Source organism: Lagenorhynchus albirostris, chromosome 3, assembly GCF_949774975.1.
Source record: "Lagenorhynchus albirostris chromosome 3, mLagAlb1.1, whole genome shotgun sequence".
NCBI lineage: Eukaryota > Metazoa > Chordata > Mammalia > Artiodactyla > Delphinidae > Lagenorhynchus > Lagenorhynchus albirostris.
The window spans coordinates 35,636,489-35,663,659 of NC_083097.1; the positions used below are offsets into that span (position 1 = coordinate 35,636,489).

The 27,171-nt window shown below is 44.5% G+C and overlaps 1 long non-coding RNA gene and 2 pseudogenes across 1 annotated transcript; 2 read left to right on the forward strand and 1 right to left on the reverse strand.

The window, feature by feature from the left end:
• The first annotated feature begins 649 nt into the window (after positions 1-649).
• On the forward strand, positions 650-10,749 carry LOC132518035 (uncharacterized). Its single transcript, XR_009539857.1, has 2 exons — positions 650-811; positions 7,974-10,749. It is a non-coding gene; the product is annotated as an uncharacterized LOC132518035 (long non-coding RNA).
• On the forward strand, positions 3,871-5,342 carry LOC132518034 (alpha/beta hydrolase domain-containing protein 17C-like; annotated as a pseudogene).
• Positions 10,750-19,652: 8,903 nt separating the features above from the next.
• LOC132518036 (histone H3.3C-like) lies at positions 19,653-20,400 on the reverse strand (annotated as a pseudogene).
• Between the last annotated feature and the right edge of the window lie 6,771 nt (positions 20,401-27,171).

Genomic DNA, 27,171 nt, shown 5'->3' on the forward strand with positions numbered 1-27,171 from the left:
GTTGCTGCCAGCCACCCGCTGCGAGGGATGGGGAAAGCCGCGGGGCTGCGACCCTGAGAAAGCTCCGGCTGCACTCTAGTGGAAACTACTTCTGAGAAAACATCGGCCTAGTGCACTTGCCAGGACCGCGACCGACCAAACACTGACACAGAGCACCTAAGGGTGCCGGGGCCCAGCAAGGGAGGCACAGTGCAGATAGCGGCGTTGTGGCCAAAGTCAAATGTCCGTTTTGGCGCTTTCGAGGGTGCTGCCACCTAGAAACTGCGGACACTGAGAACTGAGCCGTGCTCACACCGAGAAAGATGGGAGTTGCACGTGATAAGATGAGGTGAATGAAGTGGGGTGAAATGAAATAAAATAGAAACCAGGTTTGAAACCTCCCCCCAGCAAACAAAACCGAATAAGCCACGTAAACAAAACTAAATCGAGTTTATTTCAAAACATATGGGTAATTTAACTCAAACTATTTCTTGTAAATACCTTTGAAAATCATTTAAAAACAAAAACAAAAAACCCTTGTCTTCCTGTAACGGAATAAGATAATCACTTTAACCAATCCCCTGACCTCTGGAAACCTCCATTGTATTTAATAGCCAATCATTGTAAAGGTCAAACAACTTCCTCTTGTTTATTTTATAAGCTTCCCGGAGATGTCAAGCCTTAGAGCTTCATACGAGTTTTCAGTTTGAAATCTTCATTTTTGCGAACAGTTTGTTTCTTCCTCAATATCCAGTAAAACTCTGAGTTTTCTTTTAAATTATTGTCCTTAAAAGTAGGATGGAAAGACGACCCATGAAGAATCCGGAGGCTGGTGAGTAACTGATGCTGGAACCCATTGTGCTCACTGATTTGTGACTGATCTGGGAACCCAGCTCTACTCCCTTTGTGTTGTGTCCTCCAATTCTGTTGAGGGACCTTTGTGGAAGCTTCTTGGTAAGTCACCCTGCTCTGTTCAAAAGGGGGAAAACTCGTGATTCCATGTTTTTTGAACCGCTGTTGAAAAACGGGCAGAGTTAAGTTGCCTTAGGGAATCTAAAGGCAAAGATGGGTTCTACTTGGTCCAAAACGGGAAATACAATCTTGTGCCTTTTGGGAAAATGGGTGAACTATCGGATGATTAAATTTAAACATAAAACTCTCTCGCTCTCTCCCTTCCTGCACCCCTTTCGGCATCCTTCTTCCCTCGCTAATGTGCATCTGTATCACACATCAACCAGACCTCCTCAAAGACAGTAATGCCTGCTCCACAGCAAAGTTTTTTTTCTTTTCCTGACACTAGCAATGCAACTTCTTAAAGATTATCATTCTTTCACAACTCTATAGGGGGTCATAGTGACATACTGCTTGCTTTGTATGTGTTTACCTGGGCAATGTATTTTTGGTGAACTTTATGTAAAATGTCAGCGTGTCATTTGGTTGTAGGATCGTTTGTCTCAAAAATGTATATGACTGTGCCTTCTACTAACAGGAGGAACAGTTCTCAGAGCTTCTCAGCGTCTGTCTCCTGCGTTATAATCCCCAGTTTGACTTGTATTAAAATTCTCTTTTGCTTCTTATCTTCATTGTTAATTGAATTTCTGTAAACATTTGCTTGGCATAGTTGGCAGGATATCAGAGACACCCACCAGTGGAAACCTGGAGTCTACCCCGAACCGGTGCTTGGTACCAGCCCCGGCCCTTTGAGCCCCACAGGCGTGTAGGTATTCCTCAGGTGCTTTGGTGAGTTCTCCTGATGTCCGGACATCACTGCTTTAAATGACATCCTAAATTTTACTCAAGCTATTTTTCTTGGGACTTGGAGTCCCAGGGATGTACTGACATTTCCTAGGCAAGGACCTAGGGGGAATTTTAGAGTGAACTGGCTTGGCTGGCTTTTTAAGTTTTTGGCTTAAGTTGGAAATATTGTGTATATGTGGTGTATATGTGTATATGGTGTATATGTTGTATATATGTTTGCTAGTGAAATGAGAGACTTAGCCTGCAGCTCAAAAGAAAAGGGACCCTTGCTCCTGCGGCCACAAGGCATTCTCAGGCAACTGGGAACCCAGCAGAAGTGTCTGAGGGTCAGTCCTCATGACTAGCAGTGGCCCCACATGGGGATCCCACTACAACCATTAAGTAAATTCAGCCAATAATCATGGCTGATCACCCAGTGCTCTAAGCACTCACGGCAGTTTTAGACTGTCAGAGGGAGAAACCAAGACACACAGAAGAGTGGAACCGACCCCAGGGTAACTCCTTGGGGAGCTAGGCTCAGAAGCAGCACACATGGCATTCATCACACTGCCCTGAGAAATTTGTTCAGATCATATCTAAATTAGACTACCAAATTAGTAATGGGAAAACGTGCTTCAAAGGCTCTACAGCTCCCTGATGGACAGCCAGGCACTGGAACTCCAGCTGGCTTCATGTACAATTGGAACGAAGCCAACACTTGTAAGCATTATCTTAACTCTTAAATGGCCAGGATAGAGCTCTTCTGACATTCCAAAACTGTTTTTTTCATAAGCAGAGAAAGCCAGCTTGATAAAACATGTTTCCAAAATTCTGACTCACAGAATAAAAGTATTTCTAGGGGAAAGCTTGGATTTATAATACTTATCATGCCCTTGAAATTTAAACACAGTGCTCATCGCCTGAGACTACAGCTCTGGCTAAATTAGAACTTAAAACTGAGAGAATAAAAGGGAAAAGAAACCTTTTTAAACTCAAGCAGGAAAACTATGAGATTTCTGTGTCTTTCTGGATATTCATATGTCTGTGTGTATGTTATATATATGTGTCTACCTTCGGATGGTGTTATCGAAATTAATTTGTTAAAGAGCTGACTTAAAAATAAGCACTTACAAATCAAATATTTCTAAATATAACATAAACTAGCCCAAAATTTTTAAAGAATCACATGATCTAGGATTTTTAATGAATAAAAATAAGATTAAGTTGATGGTTTAATTGATATAGACATGTACTTAGAGTCATCAACATTAAGTATAGTACTTTTAATGTACTATACAATATACTATACTAAACCTAGGTTTACTGAAAATCAGTAAGCTCATGTTATCTCTGTTATAAAATTGGTCAACAATAAAATTAACTTGGTATGATATTTTCATAAGTAATGAAATAGAGATAAATAAGATAAAAGTTTTTGGGTGAGCTCTTTAGAAATAATTATGTTTTATATCTGCCTAAAAACAGTTTCTCCAGGTATTTGGTAACTTGAAGCTTTAGAGTTCTGCTAAATTAAATGATGGAAATTCATTGAATGTCTAGATCTTTTTTTTTTTGGCCTCGCTTCCCTGCTTGTGGGATCTTGGTTTCCCCACCAGGGAGCCAACCTGGGTCCATGGCAGTGAAAGCCGGAGTCTTAACCACTGGACCGCCAGGGAATTCCCTCTAGATCATTTTTTAATAAGATAAAATACTGAACATTAATTGCTAAAGGAATTTATGTTTACCTACTTTTGACCTCTTATTACCGAGACACAGAATATGTTCCAGACTATTAATAAATATCTTTTCTGCTTTATTGTAAGATTGTGTTATGAAGTGGTGTGTTTGTAGAAATTAATTTAAATCTAAAAACAGGAACCCTGGATAACCCAAAAGTGGAGGCGGCGGGCGTGAGGGGGGTTGGGGGCGGCGCGCTGGAGCCGGCGTGTCAGCAGCAGCCGTGGCCCGCGGCTTTCTGTGCTGCGCGCGGGCCCCGGCCGCCTGCGCCTCGTCCGGCCACCCGGGCCGCAGCTGACCCGCCGCGGCTCGAAGCGCCACGCCGGCCAGGCCAGCCCCGCCTCGCCCTTCCTGCGCCTCTCCTTCCGCTCCTCCTCCTCCTCCTGCCGCAGGGCCGACGGACTGCAGCCGCCTTGCTTGGCCGCTCGAGGCCGCCCCGATGCCCGAACCAGGCGTCAGGATGAACGGCTTCTCGCCGGGAGAGCTGTGCTGGCTCTTCTGCTGCCCGCCCTGCCCGAGCCTCATCGCCGCCAAGCTGGCCTTCCTGCGGCCCGAGCCCACCTACACGGTGCTGGCGCCCGAGCAGCGCGGCCCCCAGCCGGCGCAGCAGCCTAGCCCGCGCAGCAGCGGCCCGAGGAGGGCACGGGGCCCGGCGCTTGCAGCCTGCACCTGAGCTAGCGCGCCGACTGGCAGTACTCGCGGCGCAAGCTGGACGCCGTCGAGGTCTTCTCACGCACGGCCCGGGACAACCGGTTCGGCTGCATGTTCGTGCGCTGCGCGCCCTCCAGCGGCTACACGCAGCTCTTCTCCCACGGCAGTGCCGTGGACCTGGGCCAGACGTGTAGCTCCTTGTGATACATCGGCCTCCGCTCGCGCATCAACTGCAACATCTTCTCCTACGACTACTCCGGCTACGGCGCGTCAGCTCGGGCAAGCCCTCTGAAAAGAACCTCTACGCTGATATCGACGCCACGTGGCAGGCGCTGCGCACCTGGTATGGCGTAAGTGCTGAGAACATCATCCTGTATGGTCAGAGCATTGGGACCATCCCCACTGTACACCTGGCCTCCGGGTATGAGTGTGCAGCCGTAATTCTCCGTTCGCCTCTGATGCCTGGATTGCGTGTGGCTTTTCCCAATACCAGGAAAACATAGTGCTTTGATCCTTTCCCCAGCATTGACAAGATATCTAAAGTCACCTCTCCTGTGTTGGTCATTCACGGTACAAAGGACGAGGTCATCGATTTCTCCCATGGCCTGGCCATGTATGAACGCTGTGCGCGGGCCGTGGAGCCCCTCTGGGTCAAAGACATAATGACAAAGAGCTTTATGCACAATACCTAGAAAGACTAAAACAGTTCATATCTCACGAACTTCTAATTCCTCAGGATGACTTGATTTTATCTCATCTACAAGAGTCCTCTGTTTTGCACATCCTTTAACTGGATAGCTGTCATGGCGTGGTAATCACGAGGAAGTGCCCAGCTTTTCAGGCGTCCTAATCAGTCAAAGAGCTGAGGACATCTTGGTCTTTTGTATCTAGAGGTTCTGCAAACTCACACATGTTAAACTGATTGTGATTTCCAGCTTCATTGCTTTGCAGAATGGGAATGAGAGCTGAGTGGGGGGACCGTTTTCTCATGCTGTAAAAAGGATGCTCACATCCCTTTCTCTACCTAACCCATCACAGTAGGATCCATTTATGCAGGACTCAACCTCTCTCCATCCTCATTCTCAGTATTTGACCTGCAGCTCTCTTTCAGCCCCTGGATTCAGGGGCCCAATCCACTTGTGAAACTGTGATAGTGTAACTGGAAACCATTGTGATGAAAATTCCTTCGTTAATTTTTGTTAACATGCCGATCTTTCCCCCAATCAATTAAAGGGTAATTTACTGGAACTGTTGTGAACAGCTTCATCAACTGGAACCATATAAACATAATATTTATAATTATTATAAATTATATTCTTAAGAATATTCTGGAATATTCTTTGTTTTGGAATATTCTTTAACAAAAGGAAACTGGTTAGGTTTTTTTAAAATTATTTATTTATTCTTGGCTGCGTTGGGTCTTTGTTGCTGCACACAGGCTTTCTCTAGTTGTGGCGAGCGGAGGTACTCTTCTTTTTTTTTTTTTTTTTTTTTGCGGTACACGGGCCTCTCACTGTTGTGGCCTCTCCCGTTGCGGAGCACAGGCTCCGGACGCCCAGGCTCAGAGGCCATGGCTCACGGGCCCAGCCGCTCCGCGGCATGTGGGATCCTCCCGGACCGGGGCACAAACCTGTGTCCCCTGCATCGGCAGGGGGACTCCCAACCACTGTGCCACCAGGGAAGCCCCTCGGGGGTACTCTTTGTTGCGGTGCGTGGGCTTCTCATTGTGGTGGCTTCTCTTGTTGCGGAGCACAGGCTCTAGGCGTGCAGGCTTCAGTAGTTGCGGCACACAGGCTCAGTAGTTGTGGCTCGTGGGCTGTAAAGCGCAAGCTCAGTAGTTGGAGCACACGGGCTTAGTTAGAACGCAAGCTCAATAGTGGCACACAGGCTTAGTTGCTCCGCAGCATGTGGGATCTTCCCAGACCAGGGCTCGAACCCGTGTCCCCTGCATTGGCAGGAAGATTCTTAACCACTGTGCTTCCAGGGAAGCCCTGGGTTTTTTTTTTTTAAGAGTAAACTTATTACTAGTCCACAGAGTTTTAATATTTCGTTCGTCTGGTTGGTCTAACAAAGAACCTAGCCTACTGTCCTTCTGTAAAGTCCTCCTTGTAGGCTTTTTTAAAGTACTGTACATATTTGCAATTACATTGTGCAGATTCTTAATGGGTAGTTTTCTTTTGTCAGTCTACAACAACAAACTGCAAATTCCTTGTTTGTAATGTAAATGATTGCCTACATTTTGTTAATATGTTTTCATTTTTATATTTTTATCTTTTGGCTGCATTGGGTCTTCGTTGCTGCGTGTGGGCTTTCTCTAGTTGCAGACATCGGGGGCTATTCTTTGTTGCGGTGCATGGGCTTCTCATAGTGATGGCTTCTCTTGTTGCAGAGCATGGGCTCTAAGTGCACAGGCTTCAGTAGTTGTGGCATGTGGGCTCAGTAGTGGTGGCTCACAGGCTCTAGAGCACAGGCGCAGCAGTTGTGGCACACGGGCTTAGCTGCTCCACGGCATGTGGGGGCTTCCTGGACCAGGGCTCGAACCTGCGTCTGCTGCACTGGCAGGCAGATTCTTAACCACTGCGCCACCAGGGAAGTCCCTGTTAATACATTTTTATTCCTATGTTTTCTATTAAAAATTTAATAACACTTGGAAGACAAAAATTACAAGTTTATGCTTTGAAAAATTTATGTAATTAAAATTTCACTAATCTTTCTAGTTTAGGAGTTATTTGGGTTTTCACACTGGAGTTGCTCCAGTAAGCATCAGAAGTGTAAGATGCTTAAAACTGCTACACTACTTGATTGGTTGGGGGTTTGGGTTTGAGGGTTCTTTGGTTTTATTTAAAAAATTTGTTTCCAAATTTAAAAGCATTAAATGTACTGTAAGCCTCCGATCGTTGTACAGGTGAATTGCGGTTGGTTGCCAGTTTGTGTACTGTTGCTTGGATGCAGCACAGCCGTTGGTGATGGAATGAAGGATGCATGGATCAGAAAAAAAAAATTAATAAAAGAAATTTTTAAAAAGGAACCCTGTAAAAAGAGTTTTATGCATGGTCAGGAAAGACTAAGAATAGACTGAATTTAATCAAGTGAATGAATTTTGATAGTAAAGTTGTACAAAACTAGAAATTGTTTCCTTACTCTGTTAAGAGAAAAAAGTTTTCTTGAAATATCAATCTCTTTTGATAAATAGCTTGTAAAGTTTCTTTACTAACTCTTAAGCAATCTGTTGTAACTTTCCGTATTTGCCTTTGAAATTTTTTATTGTCACTTTGGTTAAATGACTATTGTTTCACAGCGACTATGATCCTACTTAGCCAAACATTTAAAACCTTTTGGTTTTTTTGTTTGTTTGTTTGTTTTTTACCTTTTGGTTTTTTAAGGAACCTCCATACTGTTCTCCATAGTGGCTGTACCAATTCACATTCCCACCAGCAGTGCAAGAGTGTTCCCTTTTCTCCACACCCTCTCCAGCATTTATTGTTTCTAGATTTTTTGATGATGGCCATTCTGACTGGTGTGAGATGATATCTCATTGTAGTTTTGATTTGCATTTCTCTAATGATTAATGATGTTGAGCATTCTTTCATGTGTTTGTTGGCAGTCTGTATATCTTCTTTGGAGAAATGTCTGTTTAGGTCTTCTGCCCATTTTTGGATTCGGTTGTTTGTATTTTTGATACTGAGTCCCATGAGCTGCTTGTATATTTTGGAGATTAATCCTTTGTCAGTTGCTTCATTTTGCAAATATTTTCTCCCATTCTGAGGGTTGTCTTTTGGTCTTGTTTATGGTTTCCTTTGCTGTGCAAAAGCTTTGAAGTTTCATTAGGTCCCATTTGTTCATTTTTGTTTTTATTTCCATTTCTCTAGGAGGTGGGTCAAAAAGGATCTTGCTGTGAAAACTACAAATAGAACTACCATATGACCCAGCAATCCCACTACTGGGCGTATACCCTGAGAAAACCATAATTCAAAAAGAGTCATGTACCACAATGTTCATTGCAGCTCTATTTACAATAGCCAGGAGATGGAAACAACCTAAGTGTCCATCATCGGATGAATGGATAAAGAAGATGTGGCACATATATACAATGGAATATTACTCACCCATAAAAAGAAACGAAATTGAGCTAATTGTAATGAGGTGTATGGACCTAGAGTCTGTCATACAGAGTGAAGTAAGTCAGAAAGAGAAAGACAAATATCGTATGCTAAACCATATATATGGAATTTAAGAAAAAAAAATGTCATGAAGAACCTAGGGGTAAGACAGGAATAGACACAGACCTACTAGAGAATGGACTTGAGGATATGAGGAGGGGGAAGGGTAAGCTGTGACAAAGTGAGAGAGTGGCATGGACATATATACACTACCAAACGTAAAATAGATAGCTAGTGGGAAGCAGCCGCATAGCACAGGGAGATCAGCTCCGTGCTCTGTGACCACCCAGAGGGGTGGGATAGGGAGGGTGGGAGGGAGGGAGATGAAAGAGGAAAGATATATAGCAACATATGTATATGTATAACTGATTCACTTTGCTATACAGCAGAAACTAACACACCATTGTAAAGCAATTATACTCCAATAAAGATGTAAAAAAAAAAACCAAAAACCTTTTGGTGTCTTTGACAAACCTCCTCAAATCAAATTCTAAATGTTCTTTTGACCTCTAGTTAACTTCGGAATGTGTCAGAGGGTCCCTGAACACCTCAAAGAGAGATATTAAACTAATTAGCCTTTTTTGGTATGTTAAATTACATGGGAAATATTGTCAAATAAGTAATGATAAACCTTCTTAGAAGGTTCTAATGTTCTAGAAATTATATGAACTCCCTAAAATTTGAAATGTTGTGGTATGTTCTCAGTCATATTTCTAGTTATTATTTTAAAGTGTTGTATGTCACAGAAATAGCCAAATTTCCTTAACAACTGCATTGTAATCAGGTCTTTAACCATGTTTTTTAAGTGTTTTGTCACTTATAGAGTTGTCTTACTCTGATGCTTTTACAAAAATGTTTGTAGATGACTTGCTTTTATGCTCTGAAACTAAATTTGATTCCGTAGCAAAAGGACTTCCACCTTGTATGGGGGCTATTTCACTCCTACATAAGACTATTGAAGAAATAGCAATGGGGGTATTCTTTATTTATGCTCCACACTCAGTTGAGTCCTTCTAAACTCTCACCACACTCAGCACTTCTGTAAACCGACTAGTTTCTTATGAAGTATTGTTGCTTTCTGTAATAACCTTAAGCCTGCAACTTTGCTTCCAGAACTACAGGAAGAAGACAATCACGACTGCATTTATTAACAGATTATCTTCTTGTTCCCAGGAATGACAAGAAGCTCCTATTGATAAGGCTAACCTAATTTGATTTACAGATGGGTTCTACTTAAAGGATAAGCAGGGGCATTATAGAGTTGGATATGCAGTAACATTCACAGTGAACATAAGTGAAAGCTCTTATTTACCAGAAAAAGTCAGCACAACAAGCTGAATTAATTGCCCTAACCTTAGCTTTTCAACTTGCTAAAGACCAGCTAGCAAATATTTATACTGACAGTTGCAATGCCTTCTGAAGTGGCACACAACTTTGGAATGCTATGGGAACAATGAGGTTTTTAACTTCTTCAGGACAACTTAAAAAATGAAAAACAGATTGCAATTATTAACTGCTATACAACTGCCAAAAAACCAGTTAGCAATTACTGACACCAGGACATTCCAAACTGACACTATGGAAGCTAAAGGAAATCAGCTTGCTGATGCTGCAGCCAAACACGCAGCTTTAAATACTCACGCCATAAAGCCTTGAAATTTTCTGTCCACTGCTCTCTGTAAACCGTGCTAATCCAGTAAAAGATGTCATCTATAAGCTCAAGAAATTGCTACTAAAGAAGACAGACAGATACGGTAACAAAAACGGGGAATTTTGACCCCACCACACAAATATGGTTTGGACCTAATTTTTTTTTTAAAAAAAGCTGTAAGCGTCTGTTGGAGCACGATTGTCTATCAGCCTTTGCCAGGCGTTCTACTAGCATAACTCCTAAAAAGGAAAGAAAGAACTGGGGTAATAAGGCTGAGGGACATGATGGATCCAGAGCAAATAAGCAAAGACCCTGTTATTGGGGGAACAAATATTTGATCACCTAATGCTATCTAAAGATTAATGATCAAAAGGGGAAAGTGAAAAAGGAAATTATATTTTAAGATAGGTAAAGAAAAGTTAAGCATAAAATTCTCTCTTCTCTCTTCACTTGAGCCTCCTCCCTCCCTAATGCATCTGCATCACATATTAACCAGACCTCCTCAAAGATGGGAATGCCTGCTGCTCCACAGCAAAGATCAATTTGTTCCTTTCTTCCGATGCTAGCAATGTGACTTCTTAAAGATTAGCATTCTTTCCAACTCTGTAGGTGGTCATTGAGACTTACTGCTCAATTCGTTTGTGTTTACCTAGACTGTGTATCTTTGGTAGACTTTATGTAAAACGTCAGTATGTCATTTTGATGAAGGATCCTTGGTTTCAAAAATGTAAATGACTGTGTCTTTGCTAACAGTAGGTCAGAGCTTCAGACAGCCTTTCTCCCACGTTATGATCCTCAGTTTGACTCAAATAAAATTGCCTTTTTTCTTCTTAACTTAATTGTTAACTGAATTTTCATCAACAATTGTAATTACTGTGGCCACTTCGGGGAACTTTTACATGAGACCACTTTCAGGGTTCCCAGAAAAAGAGAGAATCCCAAAAACTCTGGAGGCAATAGAATTCATTCTTTCATTTGTATGCAGAAGCTACTAAAAGACAAAATGATTCCATAAATAGCTTCACTAAAAGAATCTTTATAATGGAAAAAAAATTAGTAGAAAGCTTTAGCCATCTAAACGGGTAACATTAACTTAATGCATCTCCCAGCATCACAGTTTTGAATCAGCTAATCTTTTGAGTTTTGTATTATTGCACCTGACACATAGTTAAAAATTTAAAATAAAATCTACAATATCTACAAATCTACAATCTGTGTATATTTGTGTAAATCTGTTACTGTGTATCTAAAGGTTTATGTATATGTAAGTATGTATGTTATGTATGTGTGATATGTTTAAAGATCTCTAATTGGCAAAAGAAAAATAAGTAATTATATAAATTATGTCATGAACTCTCAGAATTATAGAAACTAACCCAAAAGGTTTTTCAAGCTCATATGTCCTGGAATAATCTTTGGTAAATATAGGCTACTTTAAGTTTTTAGGTTTCAGTAAAATGCCCATGTCTTCAGAATTGTAAAGATTACTATAAAGCAAACATAAAACTTTATCTACATGAGCTTACTGGTCAAATAAGCTCATGCTATCTCTAACAAAATTTGTCAGCAAGAAAAATAACCTAAGATGACAGTTAAATGTCTAATATCAAATCCAAACATATACATAATTCACAGCAATGTAAGTAGCTATAAGTAACATAAATGTTTATACAAAGTTAAATGATGGATGTTCCTTGAATATCTAAATCATTTCCAAATAAGCTAATATACTGAAAATTAATTACTTAAAGGTGTACATAAAACAATACAAAATTTTAAAACTTCAGTACCTTTAATGAAGAACGGTAAATGAATGTACAATCCACCATGCTTCAAAATAACTAGAGCCAACCAAACCGTTTAGGCCGCCTAAGCAAAATTAAATCTACGTTATCTCATAAACATAAGCAACACTTAAATTTATGTTATTTCTTGAAAATGCCTCTGATAGGAATTAAAGAATGTCATTCTTTGGAAATGGAACAAGGTAATCACTTATAATCAAACCGTGCAGTCTGGACACCCCCAAAGTAATTACCAAAATTTCAAAGGTTAAAAAAAGGTCCTTATTTTCACCGTAATCACATCTAGGCAAACGCGTTCTGTGAGAGAAAACCCTCGGGCTCAGAACAACCGCGGAAAGTGCCAACGGGAACAGGGGCTCCGTGCCACCCCCAAGGGATACGACTATGAGATAGGCGTGGGTAGGCGGGGCTGCGGCGATGCTAGGACCCAGTTAGCTCCTGGCCGAATTTAGGGGTTCTGCAGCGGAGAGCTTCGCCACGCCCCGCACTCCGATGGAACTAGAGGGCGAGAAACCAGCGGTTTCGGTGCAGCTTACCGCTTTTGCCAAGGAAAACACCCGGGGCTGCTCAAGTAGCTGTGCTGCCGGCGAGAAAGAGTCAACCCGCCTGCGGCCCAGAAACACGACCGGGTTTGGCGCGCTCCTTCGGAAACACTTCCGGATGGACGGGGAAACCGCCCTCCCGGTGCACCAATCAGAGGCTCGACCCAGAAAACAGTCCCCGGACGCTTAAAAGTACCGGGAAGGAGCGAGCGCCCGCAGGAGGCGACTACCGCTGTTGCCAGCCGGCGAGCAATCTCTGGCTCCGCAACACGGGCAGTACTGCCACGGGCAAACGACCAGCTGGGCGAAATAGCGGATATATCAGTATTTTTTTCCCCTACGCTCGCTCTCCAACAAGCAAGTTGCAAGTGCTGAGCGACCAGAACTGCAACGAGAAACTCAAGGGGAAAGAGAAGCAAACATTGATAACGAACTCGGAAGTTAGGTCTTACTGCATTTTTATTCCATGCAAGAGGGCAGGTTTTGTAACCCAGAATCTTTTCACGGGGCAAGTGCCCAAAACTCCGGCTGCAATCTCAGGGTTTCTAGGCGCCGAAGATGGACCTGCAGCAGCCGCAGCTCAAGGTGCGCAGGGTGCGACCAAACCGCTCCAAGCAGCCCGAGAGGAGACGCTCGTGGCTCCACCAAGCGGGGACCGGAGGAGGGCGGCTCTCAGAAGGGGGCCCGCTGTCAGGAGTCTCGATGTCCTGCTGTCTGTCGCCGCCGGGTCTGGCAGGCCTGGCCAAGGGAAGCTGCTGGAGCACGGGGCCGTCGAGTTCCTCGGCCGGCTCCCTCTCTCCTGCGGGGGTCAGCTGGGCTGGGCTTGGTTCCAAGGTGCTCGGGGCTCTGGGACCGAGTCTTGTCTTGGCGCTCCCGTCTGAGCCTAATTCAGCTCCAGCACAGGAGAGTGCTGCATACAAAGTAGCTGCATGTGATGGAGAAATGCCAGAATTTCCCATTTGGACTCAGAACCGAGAGACAGTGCTCACGGAGGCAGGGGTCCTGGAATTCTGTTCTTCTCTATTCGTAGCTGGGTATGGGAACCCCAGTGCTTTCCCCTCCCACTCAGACCATGCCTTCCAAACCCTGGTGCTACGGCCACCAGCCTGTCCAGAGCTGAGGACCCCATACTATAATGATAACCTCTGGGATGTATTTTCAAAATAATGCATCCATTCTATTTCTAAGGACTGCATACGTTTAGACTGTGCGGATGCATCATGATTTATTTTTCTCAGTCCTTTACTGAAAAACACGTTTGTTTTTAAATATAATTTCTTGCTTATACAAGAAACGAAATTTCCAGTCAAAAGAGTATTGATGTTGAAATGTTTAATGCATGTTGCCATATTACGATTCTAAAGATCCTATCAAATTCATTCCTACCAGTAGTGGTTGGGAGTTACTAGTTCACCAACGTTGGTTATAATGAAAAGTTTCACATATTAGCATATATTAGTCTAAATTATATCTCATTGTTTTAATTTGCATTTTTTAAAAATTTAATGAGCCCAGTCTCATCTCTCTTATTTGTTTGAAAGAACTTTTTCTATTTATGGAATTTAACCTTTTGTAAAAAATTTAAATTATTCCCCCACTTCTTCTTGATCTTTTAACTTTTATTAGGGTTTTTTTTTTTAAGGGGAGAGAGAGCAAAGATTAACATTTGTGTTCATCTTTTTCTCTTTACGCTCTGAATTTACATTCAGTTTTGTTTGGACAACTGGGAACAGAAGCCCAGGGCAAGGACAACAAGTGGTAAAATGCTAAAGAATAAGAAAACCATATCATTAACTTTGAACTCCTGAGGTAGGAGCTGTGCAAAGTACTTCACATCCTCAGTGGGAAACTATGGCTCAGAGAGTTGCCTCATCTATCTTTACAAAGTTGCAAGAAAGTAAGATGTGAGAAAATAGAATAAAACATCCTTAAATGACTACAGTGTCACCTGCCAAACACACAGTTGCCAAATTCCCCCTCCATTCACATTTTTTTTCCTTGACCCATAATGTTTTCAGAGTAAAAGTATTACAAAAGGGACTTCCCTGGTGGCGCAGTGGTTACGAATATGCCTGCCAATGCAGGGGACACGGGTTCGATCCCTGGTCTGGGAAGATCCCACATGCCACGGAGCAACTAAGCCCCTGTGCCACAACTACTGAGCCCATGTGCCACAACTACTGAAGCCCATAGGCCTAGAGCCCGTGCTCCGCAACAAGAGAAGCCACCACAATGAGAAGCCCGAGCACCGCAACAAAGAGTAGCCCCCGCTTGCCGCAACTAGAGAAAGCCCGCGCACAGCAATGAAGACCCAAAGCAGCCAAAAATAAATAAAATTTTAAAAATGTTACAGAATACTTAGAGGTTTTCCTTTTTTTCCCCCATTAGAAACATGATATTGAGCAACAGAGTAATCCTAATCTTTTGTTAAAGACACATTTTCCCAAATGGTGCATACACTTACATTTATTACTTGTTTACAATAATGCATTAAGCTGACAAATCTACCACTCAAAAAAAATTATGAATTGACACAGTCTAATTTTCAACAGTTACCACATCAGAGACACATGATATTCGGTTCCTATTGTTCAATTTCTTTCATCACAGCCTGTGGATGAAAAATGTTGCCTACCCTAAGAGCAAACAAAGGATGCTGGGGCCGTCAAGCCATCAGGCACTACAGCCACCCCAGACGGTGAGTCCTGAGGGAACTCAAGATGGGAAAGAACAGGATACTGGCCTTAGATAGCTAAGGTGCACATCAAAGAAATGTTTCCAATGATCCCCGACTCTTGCATCTTCCATACATAGAAAAGTGCTAAATTCACTAACTTGAGAAATCGGTTTTCTAAAAATTAACAGTAATCTTGTGATGTTCCGACTACCTGGTTTTCGTTGCAAAAATCATATATCCCGGCTCTTTCCTTACTTCTCTGGAGCGGTCCCTCAGAGCTATTTGAGAGGCTGCCTCTCCAGCTTGAAGTCCTCAGAAAGTCCACTGAATAAAACATAATTCTCAACTTTTATGTTGTGCATTTTTTTCGGTCTAGAAGCTCCATTTACATGCTATTTTTTTTCTTGCCCTCTCCCTGTTCTACACTATTTACTCTCAACCCTTCTCTTTCATATTTTCAAACCTATACTCTGATCTTAAATTTAAATTTTTTTCCTGGAATTTTCTTTTCTTTGTGCTAGCTTGTTCTTGTTCCTAGGATTCCAAAGTTTAGCAGCCTTCTGGTTTCTCTTTGTCCGCTGTTTCTATCTATTCCACAAGCCTATTCTGTTGAGCCCTCCCATCCCGTGTGAGTAAAACCAGAGGCATTGTCCAATGAATGGTCTCAGCGGAAGTCTCAGGGCTCCTAGGAGCGCAGACGGCGGAGGCACAGGCTCCGCTTCCAGCAGCACTGGGCCGGGTGATGGTGGCTCTTTGCGGGCAGGAGCTGAGCTATGAGGCTTGGAAGGGTCCACACCAGGAGAGATCTCAGGCTCCAGTGCTCAGCCCCCGGAGCCGGGCAACCCCGCCTGGAAAGGTTCTGAGATCCGTCATCAACGGGTCTCCGCGGCGTCCGCCTCTCCTGGGGTCGCCTCTTATGGATCCTTACGGGTCGCAGGGGTCGGCCCCAGGCCGTCTCTGCGCCCCGCCACTGGATGCGCTGCGATCTGGGTCTGTGTCGCCGACAGTTGCAATGCACAAGCCGAGAGACTGGAAAGCAATTCTCACTGGAGGTCCCAAGAGAGCTGGCTCACCGTGGGATAGGATCAGAAGCCGAAACCCCAATCCTCCTGGTTCCCACATCCCAGACCATCCTTTAGGCGTCCCCATCACGGCCATTCCCCTGGGCAGAGGGACCTGCGCTTCAGTCTCTACTCCAGCACTGCTAGCATGGTGCTCTGTGTCAGCTGGTCTGAGAGCTACGTGCTGGAATAGAACTTCCCGGTGGTGAGTAGCGGGCCTGGGGTTGCGCAAAAGAGTCGCCAGCGCCAAAGACGCCCCCAGCCTAAAGATCGACAGATTCTGGACCCCGCCCGAGCCACCTCTCTTGGGATCACCTGGATTTAAACTGCAAACTGCTTTCCAGTCTCTGCGAGCCTCTGCGTTAGGGTTCAGAAACCAGACCATCTCCAGGCGGGGCGCAGAACCGCCAGCCCAGGACGGGATGCCCGCGACCCACCAGGAGCCAGAGGAGCCCCCGGGAGAGGTGGCCGCCGATGACGAGGAGCTCCGCAGCCACAGCCAGGCAGCCTCCCTCAGCAGGTGACGCTGCTTCCTAGGATGAACGAGTGGAGCCCTAGCACCCTGACGGCGGGGACCCCTCGGAGCATCGCCTGGCTCCTGCCCCGGGAGCCACCACCGCACGTCCCAGTGCTGGTAGCAGCGGATCCGACGAGCTGAGACCTGTAAGAATACGGGCTGCCTCCACCTTCGGCGCTTAGGAACGTGAGATTTCCGCTGAAACCCTTCATTGGGTGGTCCTCGGCTATGGAAGTTGCAGCAACATCCCTCCGTTTGCTCACACGATGAGCGACATTGTGTCTTCAAACAATGTGTACCCATTTTTTTCTGCTCTTTTAATAAAATTGTCCATAAATGCGAAATTCTTCTTTCTCAGGTCTATTCCTACTTTGACTGTTGGCGATGGAAGAGGTGCAGGGGTGGAGATGGCTGGTGCTCTCACTTTCCTGGGCGTGAGGAGGGTGGTGGAGTCCCCTGTGCACACGGAGGTGGCCGGGTGGCTGCTTGTCAAATTTGCAGACGTGCACTGGTCGTCTAGGAGATCCGGCAGACAGGATCTCTGAGAACGTCACTGGGGCTGGGATCTACCCCAACTAAGTCTTCCTGTACCTCCTAGGGTCCTAGCCCTCCTCAGGGGCCTTTCTGAGATCTTCCAGGTGCTCTGGCATCTCTACCTCATTCCTCTGGCTTCTTAATGATTTGCATCCAATTAGTAGTCTGCAAATGAAAAGGGGTAGGGGACAGATCTCTGATCCTGACTTTTGCGAGCGTCATGCTAGCATGGACTTCCAGAAGCTCTTTCCTCCTCTTGGTGTGTGGGCAGGTGCCCTTCCTAGCCCTAGGCTTGGTGTGTGTATGAGATGGGTGTCCAGAGTGGCCAGTGGCAAAGGAGTTCCAATTGTTGGTCTCAAAGTCAGCCTTCAAATCTGGGACCAAGACGAATGTGGCTCTGGATTCTGGTTCAGCTAGAAGCCTTCCTATTGGATAATTTTCCTTCTGGGTCTAGCTAAGGAGCTGCTCTTCCATCTTCAGTTTCAATTCCTCTCCATTCCCTGCGCCCCTCATCTACCAGCACTCCTGGCCCCTCCCCATATTCAGACTCCTGATGCCCCAATCCCTGGGCTAGTTTAGTGACCAGCAAAGATCAGAAGAGCTCCTGGCTTTGTCCTGGGATCCTACATTAATTAAAGTAACACATAGAAAAAAAACAAAACGTCATTATTTAAATATTTTATTTATTTCTTGATGGAAATACACGTACAAAGGGAAAACTGTAGAAGTTCAAGATGAAATATTGTGAGGGATTTTTCTTCTTTTTCCTTTTTTCTCATTGAAAAATCATGATCATAACAAAACAAACATCCTCAAAAATACCCTGAACGCAGAAAGTAAACTTCAAAAATATATATTTCATTTAGGGCACCTAGATTTTTTTTTTTTTTTTTTTTTGCGGTACGCGGGCCTCTCACTGCTGTGGCCTCTCCCGCTGCGGAGCACAGGCTCCGGACGCGCTGGCTCAGCGGCCATGGCTCACGGGCCCAGCCGCTCCGCGGCATGTGGGATCCTCCCGGACCGGGGCACGAACCAGTGTCCCCTGCATTGGCAGGCGGACCTTCAACCACTGCGCCACCAGGGAAGCCCATAGATTCGTTTCTAACAGGTTAATTAAAGAAAGAAGATTGTAATAAGTTAGTAAGGATGAAGATGAGTGTGTTGTCACTGTTTTATTTATTTTATGCTTTTTAGGAAACAAACAGAACCCTGGAATTGTTTACACATGCGATTTATTAGAGGAAGAAGATAACTGAAATTTGATGGAAAAGGAAGACGCAGACATCAGACTGAACATTCCTTGGGAAAAGACTCTGAGAACCAAACTGTAAAATGGCCCCTCAAGAGAGACACTGTCAGAAATCAAAAAAGAAAAATGTTGAATCAGAACACCCACCATAGCTGCTCTCTTTGGAACCATGCAGCTCATGGCATGAGGTAGAAAGCTGGGTCATGCCAAATTTGTGGGGAATGTATGCATAATCTGTCATCCTCCTGCACTATTGTCTGTCAAGGCTGCATTTGGTCCCGGTGAATTTAAGGTTCTTGTCTCGTCGCAAAAGAATTCGGAGATGAAGCAGGGAGGTTAAGAAAGTAAAGTGAGATTTTATTTAAGCAAGAATACACTCTCAGAAGGAGAGCAGGCAGACAGGTGAGGAGTTGCTGCCCTGGGCTTCTTTGGCAAGCCAGTTATGAGGGGCATACAAATGAAGGGGCGGAATATTCACTAGGGAAGGAGGAGTTTGGGGGTCATATTCCCTGATTTTCATCCCAGCTCCATCTTCCCGAGGGGATGAGGCCTTTTGTCTTTATTTAGCTTAGATCAGAAGTGTCATGGCGTCGGTGCATGATGGGTACATTTTTTTAAAAATATATTTAATGTATTTTAATAGCAAACTTACAGGAGCAGCACAGAAGACAGACAACAATAAAAACATGTACTTGCATGTAGGACAACTCAGAAAAGTACAGTGAATGGATGGAATCTACTGTATGATAAAAATGCTACAAACACCGTTTAGTTTCAGTCAGTAAGAAATTTACTTGTTTTAAAAAAATCCAAATGCTGGCATTGTCCAGAAAAATTTAACAGGTTTATTTATAATTGTTATAAAGTTGAACTGCTGGAACTTCTTCACTGAAACTTTTTTTTTTTTTTTTTTTATGGTATGCGAGCCTCTCACTGTTGTGGCCTCTCCCGTTGCGGAGCACAGGCTCCGGATGCGCAGGCTCAGTGGCCATGGCTCACTGGCCTAGCCGTTCTGCGGCATGTGGGATCTTCCCGGACCGGGGCACAAACCCGTGTCCCCTGCATCGGCAGGCGGACTCTCAACAACTGCGCCACCAGGGAAGCCCCACTGAAACATTTTGACTTGCATTAATGCTTTACGACCCCACATTTATGTTAAGAATTCACACACAAATGAAAATGGAAAAACTGCCAATATTTTATTTCTGTCCCCTATCTTTCCACTTGCAATCGTATACTTAGGTACCTGTTGGCCCCGTGGGGGAAAAAATATCTAACGTTCAGAACTACCAATAACAGGAAGAAGAGAATTTTTTTTTTCAGAATGAAATGTTTCCCATCTTAGTGGATTCTTAAGCATGTTCTCCACATACGTGGCTCGCTAGCTAGATGTCTTTTTGGCATGACTGTTACACGTTTGGCATGGATAGCACACAGGTTGGTATCGTCAAAAAGGCCAACCAGGACTCCCTGGTGGCCCAGTGGTTGAGAATCTGCCTGCCAATGCAGGGGACACGGGTTCGAGCCCTGGTCTGGAAAGATCCCACATGCCGCGGAGCAACTGGGCCCGTGAACCACAACTACTGAGCAACTAAGCCCGTGAGCCACAACTACTGAGCCTGCGCATCTGGAGCCTGTGCTCCGCCACAAGATAGGCCGCGACAGTGAGAGGCCCACGCACCGCGATGAAGAGTGGCCTCCGCTCGATGCAACTAGAGAAAGCCCTCGCACAGAAACGAAGACCGAACACAGCAAAATAAATAAATAAATAAAATTTATTGTTTTAAAAAAAGGCCAACCAGATAGGCCTCATTTGCCTCCTGCAAAGCACCAATAGCTGCACTCCGGAAGCGCAGATCTGGTTTGAAGTCCTGAGCAATTTCCTGCACCAGATGCTGGAAGGGATGTTTGCGAATCAGAAGTTCAGTGGACTTCTGATAACATCTAATTTCAGGGCATGCCCTGTACCAGGCCTATAACGATGAGGTTTCTACACCCCTCCAATAGAGAGCGCACTCTTGCCAGTGGCTTTGGTAGCCAGTTGCTTCCTTGGTGCTTTTCCACCGGTCGATTTGTGGCAGTCTGCTTTGTAAGAGCCATGGTATAGAGACCTTCTTACTCACCCCCCTTCACCTTCAGCTGGAGCTTGGGGAGCTAGAGAAGGCGCTAGAGTTGGAGAGCGAACGGCATCGCACAGGTGGCTGCGAACATAATTGAAAAGATGATGGGTACTTCTTATCTGCAAGGATAATTTTATTATAATGAGAGCATAATGAGCAACAGGTTACATTCAGGTGCAGGACATTCCCACCTTTCCTCACCTTTCTTTGCTTCCAGGACACATATCACGCCAAACTTGTGGTTTCCTGTCAGTCTGGAGGTTCCCGCTTTTCTTTGTCTGCCCATGGACCCCTGCTGTTTACAAGCTGCGTAATTTCCTGCCACCCGGCACCTGCCCCCATTCCTCTGCTCCTCTATCTACCTGCCTGCTGTAACACAGTCATCCCAAAGAATGATCTGGTAGTACTCTCTTAAATTGGGCTTATACATTTTCTGTGCCACAATTGTGCTTATGGGTACCTATCCTAGAGAAAGTGTCTCACTGATCCATAAGAGATGATTCCATACGGTAATGGTAACTCAGTAGCAATCTGAAGGTCCCCTGGGGTACAGTGGAGGGGTAAAGTGTGGCAGAAGCTCATCAGAGGGGAACAGGCATGAGTTGGAAGCAGCAGATGAAATTTGCATATAAAGATCTTGTAAATTAGCAAACGGATGGAAAGTAATGAATAAAATCAGAATAGAACACATTTCCTCCACATGAATTGAATACGTGGGCACGCAAAACAGTATTATATATAGTACAACACTGAAAAATACCAAATACACATTAAAAATACAATAGCTATTAATAGGAAAAATTACACCTAAGGGGAGCAGAGAAATGAGAATCACTAATGATAGAATGTCCATAATTACATAAAACAGGATAGGGGCCCTACCAACAAACACGATTAAAAACATGGTGTTCACTCAATTCAATGTGCCCTGTAGCTTTGAAAATCAGGGCAAACTTGAGGTGTCCCTTTGATTCGGCTGAGCTAGTGTAGACCAAAATAGAAGTATTAGAATTCTAAGTAGGCATGGGACTCTCCTTTTCCCGCCCCTACCTAATCACTCCGTTCCTCATCTCCCCACCTGACGAGGGAGTAGGAGAACCTGGAATCTCAGTCCAGCTGCAGCATGAACTACCTTTGTGTTCTGGCAAAGATGGAACCTGGCTGTTTCACCTCTTAACACTGGTCCATCCACTCTGTTGTGCTAAAAGAAGAGAAACTGAGGTGTGATATGCATAGCTGTTCCTTCCAAGTAGTGAGGCTTCTTCCAGTGAATGGCAGCTGCCAGGGACCCTCGTCCCCTCCCATCCCCCTCCTTTAACTCCATCACCAAAACCACTCGGAATTTCCAAACCCCTCCCAGCAAGATGCAGTTTTCTCCTTAATCTCGCGAGGCTCCGAGGCAATTTGCAAGGCAAATGAGTGTCTATCTCCACTTATCTGGGCTTGGGTTTCCGATCTCCCGTACTAGACAGACCCTATAAAAGGCACACTCAGCATGGGGCTGAATCATTCGCCCCTTTGCTTGGACCTGCTACGCGTCTGGCCTGGGAGGAGGCTGAAGCCATGGAACCGCACGCGTACTACACCTGGGAAGAGCTGTCCTGGAGGAGGGCGCATCCAGAGCCCCACATGCCACCGGGCCTCAACCGAGAACAGGCCTGGGCCTGGGCTCTGGATAACTTCCCTGCGCTGAGCCGCCCCTCCTGCCAAAGCCCCCAGTTCTGCGAGGACGCGCACTACTGTGCATGTGGGCTCCCGCGGCGCGCTTGCCCCGGACACGCAGACGGTCGCCAGGCGGAGAGCGGCCACAAACGCTGGCGAGACCCACAAGCCCAGGAGCCAACGGCTAACCCGGGGTGGAGCGACAGTCCCGTCAAGAAGAGGCCGAAGCCACACACCGCAGGGCACAATCGGGCCTGAAGAGCCAGGAGATGCCCGCAGCAGCGGAGGCCGACAGACACGCGGCCACATGGCCTCCAGGAGCCCAGGACGATCCCCATCCCCTACCCCGAAGCTGCGGAAACCCCGTGGAGGCTTGAAACCCTGTGGAACTCGGCAAGGAAAGGAGTCGCAGCCTTCTGTCCGGCCCACGGCGCCCCTTCAACCCAAGGCCTGGAGCCTGAGTCACCCCAGTGGAGGCCTCCTTCTGCCTGGCTGGACTTCTCCCCTGGGCCCTCCCTTGCTCTGGGATGAGCCTGGAGGACTCTGTAGGGCAGACCAGTTCTTATTTGTCCCTCCTTTCCTGGATTACTGACAGCTCTCTCAATTAGAAATCTCTCTTCAGGGAATCCATACTGTCTTAAGGAGCTTTCTTGCAGTTGTACTCAGAATTGTCATGTTTCTTATGTTGATTCCAATTATGAGCAATGATTAAAACTTGCTTCCCTATTCTCTGCCTGTGGATTGATTTGGGTGGGTAGACTCAGGCCTGGAAGCGGTATAGGGGCTTCTGTGGCTGAAAGGGGAGCTGGGACCAGGGCCATGGCTCCTTAAGATCAAAGAAATGTAAAGTGAAACCATGACATATAACTTTGACTACCACAGTGGTCTGTATTAATCTTTTCCATTTGTTCTAATATTGCTAAAGTAGTAACTCCCCAAAGCAGCTTTTGAGAAATGAATTTGAAAGAGTCTTTGGAAAGCCAACGTGACAATATGCATTAAGCATTTCAATATGAATACCCTTGGGGACTTCCCTGGTGGTCCAGTGGTTAAGACTCCGAGCTCCCAATGCAGGGGGCCCCCAGGTTCGATCCCTGGCCAGGGAACTAAGATCCCACATACCACAACTAAGCCCGTTCGCTGCAACTAGAGAAACCTGCACACACCAATCAGGAACCTGTGCACCAAACGAAGACCCAATGCAGCCTAAATAAATAAATTATTCTCAAAAAAAAGAATACTCTTGACCCAGAATTCCAGTTCTATAAGCCTGAAATTGTGGTTAAAAAATGGACGTGTTTTCCAATACAGGATAAAAAAATATATAAACAATAGGCATATTTGCACAATCCCTAACTATGCAGCCCTAGAAATAAAATGGAAGGCATGATTTTGAAAAGATATCCCAGAGAACAAATGTACAGTAGGGGAACTAGAACACTGGGCAGGAGGTGACTGTAGCAATGGGACTTGAATTCAAGGTGATGGTTCTAACCAAGTTAGAGGGGAAAGCGCTGAGATAGCCAACCAGGTAGGCTTAGAGAGGGCAGAATTCCAGGTCCTTGCCCTGTGGGCACCCTGTGACTACCTGCACCGGGGTTTTGTAGCTTTTCCGGATCCAGGCAGCAACCTGATCTGCCATATTCGGCTTCTCTGGGGCTGAAGTTGGACCAGGCAGGAACCCAAGTGTCAACTCCCAGGCAGGCCTTTTTGGGAGCTTCCAAACTACTCATGGCACAGAGAAAGTCTCTGAGTCCTCATTATTTCTCTCCCACACTGTAGGTCCTATCCTACCAGAAGTGGAGCATTCCCCTGAGCCTCTGCTCAGTCCCTGGAGGTTGTCCAGACCCAGGCTTCTACCCAGTGCAGGGAAGGCAGTAGCCAGGTTCCCGCCCCTTGCTTGTAGACAACCGAACCCTCACAGCAAGACAGATGAAGTTCCAAACTTTCACTCTCTTACACCGTGAAACAGCATGACTGGGCCAAGAGAGAGAAGCAGGAAGCAGAAGTCCTCTAGCCTAGGACCTCTAAGACATCAGAATTAAGATGCTGAAACACAGACGTTGGTGTTAACCTTCAGTGCACATTGCTTCAGGATACCAGACCCCCGAGAAGAAGCAAATTAATATACTCTTCTGAATGACATCCAATAAAACCGAGCTGAATGTGGCTTTGGTCAGATCTGATTGGTTGGGTCATCCCAGCATTTGATGCTCACAGCATGTTTACCAGCATTTCTGAGAAGCAGCAAGGAAAAACAAACAAATAAATCTTCCCAAGAGTTATTTTTCTCCTTTTCAGTGATATCTGATCTTCCTCTGTTCAGCCTGTGGCTGGAGAATATTTTTTTCTATATTCATTCCTTTTTCATTCCCAAAGCCTTACTAAGCACCGATATTATACTACATGTATACATGATCCTGGAGCTAAAGCCATCAACTAGCAGACATGGGACCTGCCATAAAGTGTCTGACTTTCTTTTTTTTTTAATTTATTTTTTATTTATTTCTGGCTGCATTGGGTCTTCGTTGCTGCGCGTGGGCTTTCTCTAGTTGCGGTGAGCAGGGGCTACTCTTCATTGCGTTGCATGGGCTTCTCATCACGGTGGCTTCTCTTGTTGCAGAGCACGGGCTCTAGGCACGCAGGCTCAGTAGTTGTGGCACACAGGCTTGGTTGCTCCGCGGCATGTGGGATCTTCCCGGACCAGGGCTCGAACCCATGTCCCCTGCAATGGCAGGTGGATTCTTAACCACTGCGCCACCAGGGAAGTCCTAAAGTGTCTGAGTTTCATGGGAGGGACAGACAGTAAACATGCCAATAAATAAGCAAACAGAACTCTTTTAGTATAAGTGCTATAAAGAATGTTTTCTAAGTTAATTGAAAGAAAGTATACTTACCTTGAAGAGTCAAAATAGCATTATTAGAGATGTGAGCATGTCCTTTCAACTTAGATCTCAGTAGTGTGATGGAAAATCTAGAGGAAGGAAAATCTCATCATCGAGAGAGAACATCCAATTCACAGGCTCAGCCTAGAAAAAGATTAATAAGGTCATTGATGGAGGGAAGGCAGATACTGGCTTTCTGTGGCCCTAGTGAGATATATCTGTACCATAGCAATCTCAGAGTCTTCTGTCTCTGCTAGCATCCAATCATACTTAATAGGTAATTATGATGAAAGATTTAAATTTTGTGTTAGATTTGATTGAATAGTTTAATTGCTGACTTTGACTGCTCAAATATATGATATTGACCTAATCAGTTATCAGATTGACCATAGATGTAGCCAAGGAATTGATAGGGGAGACCTAACTGATGGTATTTGAAGGTGTGTTCACAATTTCTTCTTCACTCTGTCAGATTATATGACCCCATATTTAGTTTATTTAGTTTCTGTGTTATGACACTGTATTTTCCAGGGTAGATACAAAATAAATAAAGTGGAAGAGAAAAATATTGTGATTATTCAAGAAGCTTTTCCAAGACACTAGAGAACAGTAAAATTTGATTTAAATAGTATAACAGTGTAATCTGCAGTGTGTAAATTGAAGTTCCCCTAATACATCATCTCCCCTCTTAGTGAGCAGCTTCTGTCTAGGGAAGTTGAAAGGAACTAATGCCATGATTTGCACAGTTTGGAGGGAGAGAGATGTCAGCTGGAGGGCTGCTCAGTAGGTGTTTGTCTAGGGAATCGGGCTCCCCATTGGGAAACCTCACTCCTCTGTGTGTTACAGCCATCCAGGCACCTTCCTTCCTCTACGATGCAAACATCCATTCACTGTTCACACCTGAACAGACATATCTCTGCTACTTAGCACAGCAAAGCTGCAGTCAGCTTCCTGGGACCACTTCTGAAGTTCCCCCAATAATCACTTGCCATTCGAAGCTGCTCCTGCTCTCAGGATCCACCATCTAGACACCTAGAGTCCACTTACAGAGACGCTTGAAATTTCTGGTTTCAGGAGTTTCCATTCTAGCTTCTAAATAAGGCTCTCTATTTACTAGAATAAATAGTATTTATCTGTTCTTTCTCTAGATTGGATATTGCAGTGCAGGGTGCAGGCTCATTTCTCTGGATTTGTTGCTGGACAGGGACTCTTTTGAAGCCACATTATTTCCCCCAAATCTTCCAGGAAATGTATATTATTTTTATCTTTCCTTCCTGAAGAAAAGTAAATTGAATAGATTGTGTAGGCATTCATTAGGTATATGACTTTGGATATATCCTGTAGGTAGGAATAGTGGATAAAGAAAGGAAGCTTATTTTATTCTAAAATCCATCTGCATTTATTTCACATCAATATCAGTGATCACTTATGAAATCTATAAAATACTCTTTTTGCCTTTCCTTTTTTATTGAGGTAAAATTGGTATAGAAGTTTCAGGTGTACAGCATTATGAACACATGTGTTCATTACAAAGTGATCATCCTCAAAATCTAGTTACCGTCCATTACCATACACTTGACCCCCATCACCCATTCCAACCAGCCCCCAACCCCCATCCCTATGGTAAATACCAGTCTGTTCTCTTGTTTTGTTTGTTCAGGTTTTTTTTGGGGGGGGTTGGTTTGGGGTTTCTTTAGATTCCACATATAAGTGAAATCATATAGTTTTTGTCTTTTATCTTTTGATTTATTTCACTTAAGGTAATACCCCCACATGTTGTTGCAGATGGCAGGATTTCATTCTTTTTATGACTGAGTAGTATTCCATTGTGTATATATACCACATCTTCTTTTAAATTGAAGTACAGTTGATTTACAATATTATGTTAGTTTCAGGTATACAACATAGTGATTCAGTATATTTGCAGATTATATTCCATTATAGGTTATTATAAGATAATGGCTGTAATTCTTGTTGTGCTATACAGTATATCCTTGTTGCTTATCTACTTTATACATAGTAGTTTGTATATGTTAATCCCATACCCCTAATTTGTCCCTCACTCTTCCCTCTCCCCTCTGGTAACCACAAGTTTGTTTTCTATATCTGTGAGTCTGTTTCTGTTTTGCATACACATTCATTTGTATTATTTTTAGATGCCACATATAAGTGATATCATGCACTATTTGTCTTTCTCTGTCTGG